This window comes from Stegastes partitus, unplaced genomic scaffold (assembly GCF_000690725.1).
Source record: "Stegastes partitus isolate 25-593 unplaced genomic scaffold, Stegastes_partitus-1.0.2 Scaffold1922, whole genome shotgun sequence".
Classification (NCBI taxonomy): Eukaryota; Metazoa; Chordata; class Actinopteri; family Pomacentridae; genus Stegastes; species Stegastes partitus.
The window spans coordinates 77668-95933 of record NW_007579653.1 but is presented as its reverse complement, the minus strand read 5'-3'; the positions used below and the strand labels follow the sequence as shown (position 1 = coordinate 95933).

The 18266-nt window shown below is 42.9% G+C and overlaps 1 long non-coding RNA gene across 1 annotated transcript in view; it reads right to left on the bottom strand.

The window, feature by feature from the left end:
* Positions 1–1463: 1463 nt before the first annotated feature.
* Positions 1464–18266, bottom strand: part of LOC103373197 (uncharacterized) — a 59569-nt gene continuing 42766 nt past the window's right edge. Inside the window, exon 3 of the long non-coding RNA XR_521043.1 lies at positions 1464–3630. This is a non-coding gene — a long non-coding RNA (uncharacterized LOC103373197). The remainder of the gene's footprint in view (positions 3631–18266) is intronic.

Below are 18266 nucleotides of genomic sequence, written 5' to 3'. Positions count from 1 at the left end.
GAACCAGAAAATGTAAATAAATACTTTGTATCATTGTAGGTGTTGAGCTGTTTGTAATCATGGTGACTGTAATCACGGTGACTCACATCATATTCATCGAACTATTCAGCAACTTCTCATGTACTGCATGGAAGCATATGTTTCTCTACTCAGTACATTTAATACACGACAGGATTCCTGGACATGATCTAATTATGCTCCTTTTGAACTCTACTGTGACACACGTCTTCTGCGTCCCTGAAATTATAATGTTCCGCCCCTCAAACTGCCATTTAACCTGCTGATATTTACATCCTTTAGCAAGCCCTCGAGGAAACAGGCTGCATTTGTTGTTTCCCTCCTCTTAGACTACAGCTGAGAGGGCAGCAGTTTTATACAGTTGTTGCCATCGCTGTCAAGTTTGCTCAGGCCTTAATTGACAGCAGACACTCGCTTGCTGTAAATCCACAACAATCCACTGTTTTTTATGAGTTAATATTTTCAATACTTGCAGCCAGTTTAAAGTTACTATCCCAGCTGTCTGCCACCTGTTTGCTTTGCGTGCGTTCGCTCACTCTGTCCGCATGCAAACATGTATTTCCATTTAGGTTGTTGCCGTGCGTGGGGCTGCGAAAACAAACTGGCTTTATGCTGATGATGATATCAGCGCAGCCGAATGCCGCTCGTACCGCCTCTGGAGGTTGTCAGGGGCAACTGCATCCTCGCTGGCTGTCAATAAACCCGGCGTGGGTGCAGTTACCCCTGAATTATTTTGCTGTTTAGCTCTATCCAAATACTGTGGTGACCTGTAATTTGAGCCAGTTCAAACTGTTTGACATCCACGTTTATTCTGCGCTCCGGACCACAAATTTGCAACAAAACGGCACCAAACAAACTCTCGCCCCGCGTTTGGTTGGTGAATCACTGAACTACTCCGCCTGTTGTTTCATTTGATCTTTTGTTCTGTATATTTAGTTTATTGTGAGCAAGTACTGTGTTGATAAAAGCCACATTTCCCACCGGGGAGAGTAAAAATCCTCGAAGCCATCGACTCGCCCGACACCCCTCTGCACGAGCAACTGGAGCAAGACAGCTGCAACAATATCAGAGGAAAAGAGGTTGAGGGAGTACGGATGGGAATGAGGAAGAGATGGAGCGAGAGGGACCGAGAAGGAGAGAAAGAAGAGGTCAGCGGGGTTCTATTTTTATCTTTCCAGAGTCGCGTCTCGGCTTGAATGGAGGCAACGAAGAATTGTGTTGAAAGGCGCGTGCACACAAATTATTTCATAACCTTGGCAGACAGCAGGCTGCTGAAAGATTTCTGTATGCGGAGTGTTTGTGTGTCCTTGGGTGTGTGTGTGTGTGTGTGTGTGTGTGTTATCACAGAGTACTAAGCCATCCTCACAACCTCGCTAGAACTTGACTCTGGAAACACGTCTCCTTGTTGCAGCATTTTGTGCTGTTCTGATTGTTTTTTTTCTGTGTTTTTTTTTTCATGATGTCTTGTCATGTTTTGGCTTGTAACGCTTAAACTACTTTTGTGCTCCCTTTGTAGTGTTTATAATACAGTGTGTGTGTGTGTGTGTGTGTGTGTGTGTGTCTGTGTGTGTTTGTGTGTGTGTGAGCACGTTGGGGCAGGTATTCTTTTACAGCGATCTAACATACTTTTTTTTGTCCACCGACCACAATGTCTGTGTCAAACCAAAATCATCTCAGTCTGATGGTAATTTAGCTCCCTGGAATGTGTGTGTGTGTGTGTGTGTGTGTGTGTGTTTTACAGCTGACTTCTAGTTCTGGTTGTGGTCACATTGAAATTCTGTCCTCCCCTGCAGTTCCAACTGTTCAGATTCAAAGAATTCTCCTTATTTTTTACGACATCACGGATGCTGCAGTCAGCCTCAATAAATTGCACAGAAACCAGTCGGGCTAGTTCAGAAACCAGGTGGTCATAAAATATATCAGAAACACCAGAGAAACCAGCGTAACCATTTCCACTGTGCAGCGTTATGGAAATGGAGATAGCAACGTCTACAAAAAAAAAAACGGTGGAGAACCAAGTTGAACCAGTTCAAATAAAGTGCTAATACTCCACAGAAGAGAAAGTAATACCGGAAATACCACAGAAACCAGTGAAACCAGGTCCACAACTGCACAGAAACTGGGATAGCTAGTTTTACAATAAAAACATCAAGTTAAGAAACCTGTCAAATCAGTTCACAAATCACATGGAGAGATCAGTGGACTGGTTTAGCACCACGCTGCACCGCCGGGTAAAAGAAACATCACAGACGCCAAACTGGAAGTTCAGCAGCAGCAGCAGCAGCAGCATCAGGTCCCTATTAGATACAGCACAGACTCAACCCAGAGACAAGTCCAGCAGCCGGGCTGGTTTGTGTTGCAGTTACACACAGTTTGGAAACTAAAGCCTGAGATCACAAAGTCACAAGGCCAATACTAGAGCCTCACCATAAGCAACTGTCAACTGTGCAGCGCATCAGAAGGAACTAGAAGAGCTGTGTGAGCTCTGTACTAGGACACAGCAGATGTCACTATGAGGTTAAAGAGCTGATTTTAAGCTTTAACTTTACAGCATTCATAGATCTTAAATAAAGTGGTTAAATGTGACGAGGAAGTACAAATTCAAGGTAGTTTTAATGCCACCTTCTCCACGGCAACATTGTTCTTTTTTTTTACTTCACTACATCGGTTTGACGGCTTTAATGACTTTAAAGATTCAGATTTTTGTCATCAAGAACTTTAAAAATACAATATTTTCTCTGTACTTCCCAGGACAGGACTCCAGCTTAATTCAGCCGTGGATGAAGTTCAAAGCTCCATGCGAGATGCAATAACACAGTTCAAAGCTCAAGTGAGTCCGGTTTTCACTTTTTTTTTCTTTTTGAGCATTCGATCACATCTTTGCGGATGGAGTTTTAATCTGCTGGGGAAGACCATGAGATGCAGCCAAAAAGCCTTTGAAGACACTTTCCTTCTGGAATGATGGTTTTTAAAGTTGTCTCAGCTTGTCCGATTACTTTCCCTCCTCTAATTCTGAGAGATTAGAGGGCCACAAGTTCTACATATTCATCTGATGTGCTTGTAAACACATTCGATTCGTTACTAAAAGTCAGAACATTAACACCGACAGCGAACTCAAAATGCCAAAAACTACAAAAATGTGTCACTGTGGGGGAAAAAAACTGTTTACTGACTGTAGAATCATGGTTTTCTTAAATGGTTTCATCAAGGAAAAAATTCCTTTTAACTGCATTAGTGTCATTTTGAAATGCAACACGTTGGAAAATAGTCCAGAGCTGTTTGGAGACGGTCCAAAGGTTAAGAATACATCCCTGAATTACGCTGCAAATGTTAACTTTAGATGTGTTCAGATTATGTGTATGGAAAAAGAGCCCCAAAGTCACATTTTTGGCCCACACACACCACTCTGATTCACGCTGCTGTTTGTTAACACACTTCATCGCAGCCACAAAACTCATGTTACACAACCGCTGTGCCGTCCACCGTCCTGTAAAAACCTCTGAGGAGCCTGAAAAAGTGCACATGTGGTGAGACGGGGCTTACCTGTTGGTCTGCAGGTGGTCAGTTTGGTTTTAACGGGAGTCCCGACAGAAAGCGTCCTCATGGGGCCATCTGTAAGAAAAGAGGAGGATCGTGAGTGTGGAAGCCAGCCAACTTTGGTTCAAGGCGGCGGCGAGAGTGACGGTAAATCTGGCACATGCTAACCAGTTAAACATCAACCATGTTTCTCCAGAATCAGAATCCACACTCAGCCATTAAAAGACTACATTTGTGTGCTTGTGAGACTGAAATTGAGGTTTACTAATGTGTTTTTCGGTCAGACCGATTAACATTTGCATTTCACTTTCACATGTACGAGCTGTGCGCTATCGCAATAATGGATAGACACACGCAAGCAATGGCACGTTGAGCTGTGTGATGCAATTTGGGAAAGTCCTTTTTTTAAAAAAATAAAAATTTCAACACCCGTTTAGGTTTAAGAACATTCTTAATCATCATTATCTCACTTTGCTAGACGATTTCACATCTATTACAACCAGAAATGTGCTTAACAACTAAACTTTACTGTGATGAAAAAAGGCCAAATTCACGAGGCTCACCAATAATACATGTAATCCAGGTTTTGACAAAAGACTACCAGGAGCTTAAGATGAGTTTGTTGCCTGTTTGTAGGAGTCTTTCCTCTGAGTTTATTAAATATCTACAGCATCAAACAGCCAGGCGAGCGTCTCCAGCGTGACAGAACTGTGCACATGTATCAGCAGTGAGTTCATTAATTACTTATAATTACAAATTATCCTTAACATGGAGACAGGATCCATCAGAATCTAATACCACACAGCCACACTGTGAACTTTCTTTCACCTCAGACGGGTGAGCTTCCCCTCAGATTCATTAATCATATGTTACGTAGCGGCCATCTTTAGTCCGGAGCTTCTACACAGCTGTATGGAGCATATTTTTATTTTGCTGTTGGTGAAGTAGTCGCTAGATTATCATCACACATGGAGAGAAGTGTTCAGGGGATCATAAAAGAAACTAAGCAGTTATTTGGACACTGATAAACTACTGTTAGATTCAGACTTTTGTTTATTAGTGTATCATCACTTGATGTTCTGTCCAATCTTGTGTAAATGACAAACATTACGTCATTTTGGTGGGTATGTCTGAATGAAGCTGTGAGGAACATTAACGTAGAAGTGACCCACATTTGAATGACAGAATCATGTCGCTTTGACAGACTGATAAAGCAGCGACAAGGGCTTTATACTGTGTGTGTGTGTGTGTGTGTGTGTGTGTCCCTTCACTGTCGCAATAGGAAACAAACAGGATGTGGTAGAGGAAGTGGTCAACAGAGGTGTGAAGCAAAATCCGTCATCCCCGCTCTCTTTGTACGATCACACGCACTAAGCATTTTCTTGAAGGAAGACGAAATGAAAAAAAAATCGAGTGAAGCAATGAAGTCGAGGACGGAACCGGGCAGGGGTTAAGAGAAAGAGTTTCTTCAAAGAGAGGAACAAAGAGCGAAGGTGGGAAGAGTGGAAGAGAGACGGCAGAGGGGGGAGGAAGGGAGACGAGAGATGGAGGGGCAAGAGAGAGGAGGCGAAGGTGAGAAAAGAGAGAGGAAGAATGGTAGACAGAGAAAGAGAGGGGAGGCAAAGGTGAGAAAAGACAGAGACAGAGAGAGGATGCAAAGGGGGAGAAGGAAACCGATAAAGATAGAGAGTAGGCGTGAGAGAGAATGACACAAGAAAGAAAGATGGAAAGGGAGCAAGAGGAGGGAAAGAAAGACGAGTGGAGAGCATGAGAGTGGGAGGCAAAAAGGGGGGAGAACCAAAGACAAGAAGGAGGAAATGAAGAAGACCAGGGGGAACATGTGAGAGGAGTAGGACAGAAAAGAAAGAAAGAAAGGGATGATAAAGTGAGTAAAGGGAGGAAGGAAGAGAGACAAACAGACAGAGAGGAGGAAGAGGAGATCAAGGAAAATGGGTGAGGAGGGGGAGGAAAGAGAGAGATGGTTAGAAAGTAGAATGGAAGGTAACAAAATGCATGAATGATGGAGGAACCAGAGAGAGACTGAAATAAGGGGGAGAGAAAAGAGAGAAGCAGAGGTGAGAGCTACAGAGAGAGAGAGAGAAACCTCACAGTCAGGAAAGTTCCTTCAGTTCGTGTGATTTGCCGTCTCTCTGCCACATGGTTTAAAATGTGGCGGCGAACGGAAACACACACCGCACACAGACACACACACACACACACACACAAATATCCAAACACATACCAGCAGCGTAATGAATGGAAAACATCAAAACACACTCTGACAGAAAAGTGGACAGTCACATGTGCCACACACACTTTACAGCGGGACGGCTGTTTTGAGATCAGATTTTTTTTTTCCGAGTCGTCCTCTCGCTCCGCTCTGCCAGGAGTAAAGGCAGGGAAAAACTATGACACTGTTTTTCTGTTTCATGTCTGTCAAAACACACACACAAACACACACACAGATGGCGAGACTGACTTTGTGCGTTTCCATCCGTGTGTACCGAGCTTTTCCAGAGAGGACAATAAAGCCATCCATCTGTGCCGCGCCGGGTCTCTTTTATTGGACTATTCCTAACAACATGATCACACTTAATCTACTACGCAGCTCCTTTGCATGTTTTAGCCATAATCCCGTTAGGCTGAGTCCAGTCAGTGATTCCATGACTCAGAGGGGCTAACATGAAACCGATCAGGTCTGGGTATTGATTATAAAACCACTGCTACTGCTACACCTGAGGCTGAAATTTATTAATTTTCCAGACTGACGTAATGGTTTAGAAGTTAATATCTAAACCAGCGGCACCTCCGCTAGAACTGATCATCTCGTCCTCTGCTTTGTTCTCTGGTGACCTTTGACACAAAGAATTAGGGCAACAAATATCATTATTATCCACTAATTTGCAAATGAATGGCTCGATTAATCAATGAGGTCATGTGACACCTTCATCTGATGTTTAAGTCTTTAACAGCCCTTCAGCAAATAATGCCTGACATGTAGTTCTGTTTAGAAAATGAACCGAATCAAAGCCTGAAATGGGCGGCTGTGGCAAGGTTCAATCCCCCTCCACAGCCGAAGTGTCCTTGGGCAAGACACTAAACCCAAAGTTGCTCCAAATGGCAGGCAGGCACCTTGCATGGCAGCTCTGTCGCCATATGGGTGAATAAGAAACATATTGTAAAGCGCTCTAAGTACCAGTAAGGTAGAAAGGCGCTATACAACTGCACACCATTTACACTCATGATATTTTACCAGAATCACTTGATTCTACATGTTTGCTTTAACACGATTCTGTAAAAAGTGAAAATAAAATAAAAACTCCGTGACCTTCAACAAAAATGTGACATCATCAGTGACTCAGCTGCCACCAGCAGTCATGTGACAACAATGAAGTGAACTGGGCTGAACTTGAGGCTGTGTTTACACAAAGCAAAGTATGGAAATACATTTAAAAATGTAAGTAGTAAAATATCTATAGTATGTAGAGCTACCATCTTCTTGCAGTATGGGTAGCACTTGGAAAAATGTTGTACATGTTGATTCCAGATGAATTTTAGCAATACAACTTTTGCATTTTCCTTTTTTCTTCAGATTTATGGCATTATAAATATGTAATATTGCACAGAATATGTTTTTAAGTTCTCTCGAGAAACCGCTTGGAGTTCAAAGCAGCAACTCTCAACAATCGATAAACTGAAACTGGGGATTTTTCTTTGTATTTTAGCTTAAAAAAATGACTGAAAACCATCATCAGATTATCAAAACAACCAACAGTCAATCAACCAACCACTTAATCAAAGTAATCATTCCAGCTCTACACAGTATTTTTCACTATTTGTGTGAGGAACATAAAGCAGACATGTAAGCGTGCTATCTTGGTTACACTCATTAAATAACCACAAATAGGATAATTGGATGAAGGCAGTCGTGGAGGGGATGATATGATTTCAGTAGGCAGTGTCATACATTAGCCCTAATCAGGTTACCATCATTAGCATGAGTGTAAACATTTGTGGAATTAAGCTGATGTAAGTTATGCGACACTGGACGCCTTGAAGGGAAAACCCATGAATTATTGCTCCTCCAGCAACCGCTTTGATTTTTCTGGATGCAATAAAAGGCATTTGACTTAAAATGGTTATTACTAATACTGCAACCTTCATACACTAAAGCAATTTAAAGAAATTAGTGAGAGTCAGCAAGAAAAAATCTGGTTCAAGCATTTTAAGGAAATTTGGTGATAAATATTAAACAGCCAAAGATCCGTCAGCATCAGTAGAAGGCAATGTGTCTTATTTCTCACATATTGTTGTCAGCTTACACAAAAACGTTTCTAGTTCAATTAAAATATGTTTTGGGTTTTTTTAAAATGCAAGTTTTGGTAAACTCAACCAATGAAGGAGCAAAGGTGCAATCCTTTGACCTAAAAGATACGATTCTTTTCAGCCCTCTGCTTCCAACTGGTCACAGATATATTAGTGTGATTTAAAAAGTGTAACTTTTAATAAACATTCCCCAAACAGGAGGACATGCGGCATTTGTTAGGGACTATTTTCAGCTGCGAATGGTACTTTGGTGATTATTTGGGGCAGCTGGTGCAACAGTGTTGACTCATTTCTTGTTGTTTTTTTTTTCAATAGTTTTGGGATGACAATGGAGCTGCATGGCATGGAAGGATAAGATATCCAGGCTTGGATACACAAACAGTACTTGTTACTGGGATACACTGATGTCAGTTGCAACAAATATTCAAGTGAAAAGTCATGATACAGTAACACAGCTCGCACAAAACAGCACCATAGTGACTGTAGCTGTGGCCACCACTTGTTGTACCAAGGCTGTGGGTGAAGTTCCTCGCTCAAGGATATCTCAGAAGAAGTTACCTTGAAAGAATGTTTCATATTTACTTGCCCAGCGTAAGATTTTCCAGTAACACTGTGAACCAAAAACCATCCGTTGTTAAGTTTATCCTTTGGACCTTCTCTGCTCCCCCAATTAAAAAATCCACCAACACCATCGCGTCCAAAGAGTTTCAAAAGGCAGCACTTACAATACTGTTTGTTTTGCGGTGCAACGAGTGTGGAAAAAATGAGGAAAAAAGCGATGAAGGGAACAATTCAGCAGAGAGAAAAGGGATGACATGAAACAAGGTCACAAGTTGGATTCAAATCTACAACATCTGGAATACATGGCTGCAGGGTGGGAAATTACCACCAGCCACCAGCCAAACTCTGGCAACTTGTGGCTGTGTCTGGTAGGCTTGTCTACTGAGCCAGCTTTGGCAGGTAACCAACTATCATTTGGAGTTTGAATCCATTCTAAGTAGCATGTTTGGCTGCCAAAAAGAAGGGAAGAAGCAAGTGAATTTTGGAATCTGTTAACCACCCTAGGCCGACAGATAAAAAAGCTTCGGTCTCCCTCCCATCTTTCCCGATAGTCTGCTCAGTGTGCAGCCCAACAAAAGACAGTTGATTTAAAAAACAAACCCTTAAAGCCACGTGACTTCGAGAAAGTGAGGGGCTGAATCCAGCTAATCACATCCTTCTTCTTTTCCTACCTTCTTTCCAAAATAGAAGATGGAAAGATCAAGGTGGAGAGGAGACACGAGCGGGCAACGGAGAAACAAAGAGGTGTGGAATATTCCTCTGTTGATTTTCCATTCCAGGAGTAGACTGGGAAGTAAAAAAAAAAAAAAGGCCTCCGGGTGAAGAACAATTGGGATTCTATTCTCATCTCTTCCCTATTCTCTTTTTTCCTCTTCTCTCCTACAGTGAACCTGCCTCCTACAGCCTCAAACTACTTGAGACTCTGTTTCTATCCTGTAGTCCTGGTTCTCCATTAGACTGTTCTTTCCAGCTGTGTCCCAGTTTTTAAAACTGAAACAATAAACGCAATCCTACAAACAACCACCAATCAACCATGTAGCATATAGCAAACAATCCAAGGTGTTAACAAATCTATTTGCTTTTTTGACACTTTCTAAACAGCTGCACTGTAAACTAGCCAAACTACTCACACATCGAGTGTGTCTGGATTTATAGAAGCTGTGACCATCCGAACAGCGACGCAGCACATGAACTCAGTTTGAATCTGGGTGTGTTGAAAAGTGTTTCTTTTCCCCATATTTCCCCTGATGCCATCAGCATCCAATAACACCAAAACACCGAAGAAATAACAGTTCCTGCCTCCAACCACAGGACAAACATTTACAGTATCTATGAAGTCGCTATCTATTCACTACGTAAACCAGGCACTTTTTCAGCTCAGCGTGATATCAGTCGACTGCTATTAGGGGCCTTTACTGGCTTGTAAGTTGTCTGTAATGTGGCAATATGAAAACTTTGCACAGAACATTATACCAAAAAAGATGTTTGCGATCATTTAGAAATGGTGCCACCAAATAAACTGTCCAGCAGATCAGCTCCGACTCCATAGTTTACAACAATCTCTGCACTACCTGCAGCCCATGTAGCAGAGTATGTGTCACAGCTCAGCAGACAGTGGTGTGGAGCCAGGCAGTGTCTTCACTTGTTGACTAGTTGGTGAAACACATTGCTGGAAAGTTGTTAAACTACAACCCCATTATGTTCCCTTTTCACTATAACGCCAACATGTGCTTAAGAATATCAGCTGATATACTGTTATCTGTGCTTTTTGCTCCTGAAACATGAGTATTTACATCATTTCCAAAAAATCCAGTGTTTTTCAGGCTCTGCTTTCAGCCTAACAAAGTCAGTTACAGGAATCCTGAGCAACACAGCTGTGGCTTCGTAGCCATCAAACAGCCAACAACTAACCAAGCCAACCCAAACATCAATCAACCAGTCCAGCAGTAACCATTCAGTCATCCGACCAACCAAACCAACACTTTGTAATTTATTTTCAAAAGGTGCTATATAAAAAAAAGTTATTATATCACTAACAGCATACAACATATTTCATGTGAACACCAAAATACAGTCATACATAAAACCTGTTTACACACCATGTCCACGGACGTCTAACCGCTCTAATTTAAACCAACTAACCAACAAACCCCAAAAAAATCTTGACATCCAAGCCAAGCAAAATTCTTCTTTCTAACAACTCCAACTCAAGAACAACACAACAGGACATTTTGAACATCCAGTTGTGTTTCCAAAATGTCCACACATTCTGCATAATTACAGCTGGAACAAACAACTTTGAACCTGACATTTTCAGTATCTGGGCTGATTTTGAAAAAAAGAAAAAAAAAAGAAATGTGAGATTGATTTTTGGGATTTTATGGTCGAAAGAAGGGGAAGGAAAATGCCCAGTTTTTTTTTGTTTTTATTCCACAGTTAAGCTGCTCATTATAAAGCCAGACACCACACACACACACACACACACACACACACACACACACACTGTAGCCTCCCACCTGACACAAACACACACATGAACATACACTTGCAACATACAACATGCAGCTTTGCCCCTCGAGACTTTGCACACATGCGGCGCACACAAACACACACATACACACAAACACACAAACACACGCGCACACACACACACACACACACTCAGACCGCAGAGGAATTTCCTAGTTTCATATAAAACTGATAATGGGATGTGTCCCAGCGGGAGTGGAAAATCAGAGGTGACTTACGAGCCTCCACATTCCAGCCTCACACACACACACACACACACACACATACTCAGCTCTTTTTCCTCTGTCACACACACACAAACACACTTACTTTCACACCTCGGCGAAGAACGAAGGAGAAAGAAGGAGAGAAAGTTTGGCAGAGAGAAAACAGTTAACTCCTCTAAGTTTCCATGTCTGCGCGGCGCTGGGCCCCTTTATCGTTTTTCTTTCGTTTTGACGGAGAGGGAACGCGGAGGCAGATGGGCCTTTCCTGGGAAGTCAGGAGTGCATTATTGAACATGTTGCTGCAATGTGCAATGCAGTTACTGGGAAGAGGAGAAAAGAGAGGATATTAGACAGACAAGTCTGCGGGGGTGGAAAAACAGAAGAAGATAAAGCAAAAGAGGGGGGAAAAAAGAGAGGGAATTCGAGGGGCAAAGAGGATAGGAAGAGGAGACGGAAAATGAAGAGAAGCAAAGCGGTGAAAGGAGAGGAAGACAGGAGGAGTGATGACAAAGGACAGAAGGGAAGGTGAAAACAGAGGTGAAACGAGGACAAAAGAGGAGGGACAGATGACAGAGTCGGAAAGCACACGAAAAAAAAAAAAAAAGAGGAGCCAAACTGAAAAGAGATGGAGAAAGGAGGAGCAACAGAAAATCTCTCACAACAATTCCTCCATCATCGTCCCTCTTTTTCGTCTAATCTTTGCCCCATCGCTTAATTGGACTTTCATCACCGCCTCTACCTCCCGCCATCCTTCATCCCTCTATTCTGCCTTCACATCACTCTTTTCATCGCTCCTTCATTACCTTGTAATTTCTGCCTCCATCACTCCCACTAGCACTTCTTCCACCTTTTTCCTTCCATCATGCCTGCATTTCATCCTCTATCAGTCGCTCTGTCGCTCCCTTCAACTCTCGTTCTCTCTTTCATCTCTCCTTATTCTCCGTTAATTAACTCCTCTTTCCTTCTCTCCACTCCTCGGTCCTCATCATCCCTCCGTAACTCTCTCTGTCACTCCTCATTTCCCCATCACTCCCTCTCTTCGTTCCTTTTATTACTCCATCACTCTCCATTGCTCTTTATCCCGCTCTCCGAAGTTTCGCCACCTCTCCCACACCTCCACCCCGCTTCCCTCCATCTGTCCTTCCCACGTCTGCCTCCATCGAGCTCTCTGTTCCTGTCACCCTTCAATAATTATTTCCTTCCTTTTGTGAGTCCGTCAACATCCCTCCATCCCTGCCCGCCTCCATTCCTTCTTTCATTCTGTTTCATGCGTCCTTCGTGCTCACCCTTCTATTTTGCTCCCTCCATCTGTGCGTCCCTCTTTCCCTATCATCCCTCCATCACGAAGCTCTGTTCGCCAGGCGACCAGAGGCTATGATATGCTGCCACTACCTGCTGTGTTTTTGTGTGTGCATGTGTGTGTGCGGGTGTGTGTGTGTGTGTGTGTGTGGTCCTGGCAGAGTTTGCAGCACAGAAGGTATAAGGGGCTTATACCTGCAGAGAGAGAGAGAGATGGAGAGAGGCAGAGATGAATGTAGAGTGTGGCGTAAAACTGGACGTCAAGGTGATGCAGCCACCTGTCCTGCTGGAGCGCACGTACGTATGCGAGTGTGTGCGTGAGAGTGTGTTAGGGATATTAAGTGGTCGGTAACACGAGTTTCGTGGTTGGATTTATGAACGGAAACATGGATACGTGTCAGAGTGAAAGAGTGGAAAGACAAAACAAAAGCGCTATTTAATAAGAACTTACTGAAAGAAATCAAAGGGCACCAAAGCATTTACTTCTGTGAGAGATGCACATTTGCATCCATCCTAAAAAAAACTGAACATCTAATTCTGCACATGCTGCATTTTTTTCTTGTAGCTGACAGCCGAAAGTTTGACTAAAACTTTAGAAACTCTGGCAAGAACGTTGCGCTCGTGACTGTCACTTTTACTCAGCCGTCCAAGTTGCTAACTTCTTTGAACCTGTTTTTTTTTTTGCAAACTTCTATCAGATAGAACAACTTTCTGATTCAAATTGAATCAACTACAAGATAAGATATACTTTGCAAACTTTGCATACGATGCAAATCCACAATAAGTGAACACACACCCGGATAATAAGACACATAAGTTGAACCAGCAGCACACATCGAACCTGAATCAAGACAATTACCACAATAACGTAAAGCCAACACCATGAAGCCAGAGTATAACTGTGTGCACACAATTATTGTGTTACCAGCGTTTGTGCAGCTTGTTTGTAAAGCACAGTTTGTTAACACATTGTCCCATTTTCCACTTAACTGACTCCAGTATTGTGATTACCAATAGAAAAAATGACCTGAAGTAAGAAAACATCACCCAGGTTGTAATAAATTTCATTATCTTTTAGTTGCATGGAGTATAAAAGTTCTTTCTTGACCTTTAATCCATTTACTTTTCAGCAAATGCAGCTTCCTTGGTGGACCATGATCTCTTTTGTTCATCCTTTGCTGAGGGGCATCCACGTTGCCAACTGCTGTGTGCTAAGTTGCGTGCTAACTGCCCTGTCTCCAATACTGTATGTTTATTCAAAACAGCCAACACTTCATTTTCTAAACTGCAGAGCATTTTTCCTGACAAACAGCCACCAAACAAACTTTACCAGGCAACAGCAACACAACATGACAAAAATAAAACCAGATAGTGGGTGAAGTTCCTTGTGATGGATGAGCTGTTTCTGCAGAATGATTTTCATATCGTACGTAAATGAATGACAACCTGAAGTGGGAGGAAAAAAGACATCTAAAAAAAGAAGGAAAAAAACAGCATTCTTTGGACAAGTGTTGGCTCTAACGTGAATTTTAGTTGTAAATAGGTTTAACGAATATAAAGATGTAATAGCTCTTCATCACTTGCAGGCGATGATGAAAAATAACATGACTGCCTGCGTACTGTAAGTGCTAAAAGTTTGTAGCCTCAACCCGCTCTTCCAGCAGGGAAAGCTGTGGTTTACAGTCATAAACCGAGATGTATAACAGCATCTTTCTGGGAACTCTGAAGATGGGAATTTTCTTGCTTCCCAGAAACCTACCCCCCACCAAAAACAACAACAACAACAACAACAAAAAAAAACTGATCCCGCTCAAATGAACAGCGTTATCTCTGCTGAAGTAAAGCAATCAGCTGTGGCCTTCGTCGCCCACTCGCCCGACTCCGGAGCATCGCGCATAAACACACGTGCACCGCTAACACACACGTGCACATACCAGGGCAGAAGCAGCACACTTCACTGTCTGAGAATTTGTGAATGGAAAAATGGTTTAACACACTTGGCGGAGCGGCAGGACTTCCTACGCTTCTTTTTCGGAGGACTGGAGGGACTGTTGGTCTGTCTGCCGGTCTGTCTGTCACTCTGTCCGTCGGTCTGCCTTGCGCTGCCTTATCAGTCTCCATAACTCACCGCTTAACTGTCTCGCTGTTTGCCCGAGTGTCTGGCTGTTTTTTTTTCTGCTACCCTGTCAGGCTGTCTGTCTGTTTATTCCGTCTGCGTGTCCTTTCCTTTTTTTTTCCTGTTTGTTTACCTGTCTGTCTGTCTGTCTGTCTGTGTTTCGCTACGTGTTTACTTGTCCGTCTGAATGTCAACTCGCCTGCCAGCCTGGGTTTTTGACTGACTTCCTATCTGTCTGCCTGTCTGTCTTCTTGATTCCCAATCTGTCTGTCTGTCTGACAGCCTGTCTTGTGTTTGTGTCTGTCACTTTATTTGTCTTTCCATCTACAGTATTTACTGAGCTGTCTGTCCGTCCGTTTCTGGAAAAAGAGACACACAGCTGCATCTTTTCCACTGTCTCGTTGTCTGTCACCAAATCCAGACTGCGTAGAACTTTGCAGAAACCTATTTTGATCGCTTTAAAGCACATTAATCGGGATTTAAAGCTACAAATGATAGGAGATGGGACTAGGCACAGTTTTTGTTGTTTAGAGGTGATAGATGGAAGGAAAGTAAAGTAGAAATTAGATGGAAGAGAGGACAGGAGGATATGATAAGAAAAGAAATGAGATGAGAGAAGGAAAGAAGGGATGAGGAGAGGAAACAAAAGGAAAAAAGAAACGGAAAATCAAAGGAAACACATGCAAATGAAGCCTGCAAGGGTAAAAGGTGATGCCACTTAGACCTGACATAGTTTTCAAAGCGAGTCAAAGCTGAAAGCGGCGCAGGGAGAAGGAAGGGAGGGAGGGAGGCAGAAGGAAGGACGGGATGAGAGACGAGCGGAGGAGGGATACGCAAAGTGGGGAAGACGCTGGAAAAAAAGAAAAAAAAAAAAGACGAGAAGCTCAAGAGCGGAAAAGGAGAAAACAGTCAGAAAGTAAAGGAAATGAAAAAGTTCAAGCTGAGTGAAAATAAGCACTTAAAAGAATAAATGGTATAAAGTAAGAGGGGAGAAAAAAAAAAGCACAACAAGGAATCGCAAGGTCACTGTAATCGCACCTCTCTGCTCTGACAGACAAATGGCTTGTGTGCACATACGTGTGTGTTCGTGTTGTGTGTGCCAGAGTAACTTGTTATGCAAGGGACGTCCCAGCAGCGAGGGAGACATGAAACATAAATACAAACACACACACACACACACACACACACACACACACAGAGGTTTCAGCCTGTTTTCTTGTAAATCACTGTTCTCAAGGTTCAAAACGACCAACAGCCTGCGTGTGTGTGTGTGTGCATGTGTGTATATATGTGTGCGCATATATATATATATATACGTGTGTGTGTGTGTGTGTGTGTGTGTGTGTTGTGGTGGCACCCCTCGGTTAATGGAGGGAACTGACACCACTGTGTGAGACAGTCAGCTGTCCAATGTGTGTGTGTGTGTGTCCATTAACAGCAGCACCCTGGGAGAGAGTAGAGGATGATGAGGGAGGGATAGATAGATAGATAGATAGATAGATAGATAGATAGATAGAGATGGTGAGTAACAATCAGGAAACAGAACGATAGCAAAAAAAAGAGGGAACATTTCTGATGAAGTAGTTTATGTCACAGTCACCCTTGTCGCACACACACACACACACACACAGACACAAACCATTACCACACGCTGTCATTCACGGCTGCTGCATCGCCACGACAACAGCGGACGAGGACATCCCCCCTGCTTGGTTGCAACAGACACAAACACTCGCAGACACACTCACAATCACACATTTATGCATAAACACACACACAGAGGAGCACAGGAAAGCACCCCTGTAACAGGCATAGTGACAGACAGCAAGGCGAAAAGAGAGGAGGATAGATAGATAGATAGATAGATAGATAGATAGATAGATAGATAGATAGATAGATAGATAGATAGATAGATAGATAGATAGATAGATGAACTAACCTTGCCGGCTCTATCTCTCTCTATCACCGAAAGCATTCCTCTGTTTTCACACTCCCTCCTTCCATCGCCACGGTAACAGACACACCGGCCGACCCTCTCACACACTTTCTCTTACTCTTTTTCTCTCGCTCTCTCTCTCTCTCTCTCTAAGTACCACACACACACACACACACACGCACGCAAACACGCCAACTCAAGTTTAAAGTCCCATTATGTCCAGTTTGTCAGCAGCCATCCATTCACCCATGCCTCCATCCGTTCTTCTGTCCGTCCGTCACTGTGTGTGTTTACATCTGAGTGTGCTCACTCGTTCACCAGGCGGGCATGTGAGAGTGTGTCTGTCGGAAGGTGTATGTGTGTGCGTCTGCGAGTGTGTGTGTGTGTGTGTGTGTGTGTGTGTGTGTGTAGCAGAGTGGGAGCCCTAGAGAAACACTCCTCTTGCCACAGGAGTAAAGCCCAGGCATGACGCAGAGCCAGAAATAGATGGAGGGGCCCCGGCTGGGAGAGAGGCGCCGGGCCAACACTTATGGCACTTTTGCAAGGACATGCACAAAAGCACACATGTATGCATGTACAGTATGTAAATACACAGTATACAGTACACACAACTGAAGAAAACTTAAAAGCACGCATGCATTTAGACTTAAAGACCTAATATTTAGATATCTATATGTGCATGTGTTGTGCGATGGTTTGAGTCCGTAGAGAGCGGAGGAAAACGTCAGACGTCCACACAAACGCCGGGATTTAATAAACACACTCCAACCTTATCAAGCCCAATTGTACAGCTACTATCTTATCATGCATGAACAAAATAGCTGCCTCCGGTTTACCATCACTGTTATTCTCTCTGGAGCAAAAGAAAACAGGGGAGAAGTGTTGATGCTCCACTAACGCACATGTATTCAACATCACTCAAAACACAGGCGCTGTTGTATGATGAGGCGACACAGTCGACACCTTGTTAAAGGTGCATTTCGTAAACTCAACTGTTACGCACCAACTCTAGGTGTTTGTGTGTATATTATAATGTGGAGCACGATATATTTATTATTTAACAGTACTTGGCTTACAGTAGAACCTGTTTCCCTTCTGAGGTCAGTTTTAGGACAAAGTAGTGGGATGAGGATTCTGACACGAAGACAAAGCCAGTACAAGAAGTACAGCTGGCTGGAGTTGTTTCCTGGCACAGGAACAGCAGTTGCCAAGTTAACAGACCAGAGATAGAAATGAATTTTAAAAAATCTCAGTTAAAGCCATTCATGAAAGACTCATCAAAGACAACAAACAAATACACAGGTGTTATATATATTAACTCATATCCTGTACTATGCAGGTATACATGTACACACACAAATGTAACACACACAAAACACTTGTAGAGGTGTAAGAATATACACATACAAAGTACAACAACACACACACAGGAACACATATATGCAAACACACCACATCAGCACTTACAATGTGGAAAGAGAAATATAAAAACCTAGCTTTATTTTCTTTTCTTTTTGTTGTTGCTGGTGTTTTGTTTGAGTAGGCGTGTAGTTGAAAAATGTCTTTTCACATGCAACATCGACTAGACTGTCTGACCAATGAAATTCTTTTGGAGGTGAGATCTAGTAGGCTTTGGAGTACATGTACACACAAGTAGGTTTCTGTGGCAACGCAACACATATAGCGTGCGCAACTCTCACTGCTCTACAGGTTTGCAAATATAATGTATTGCCTCAGC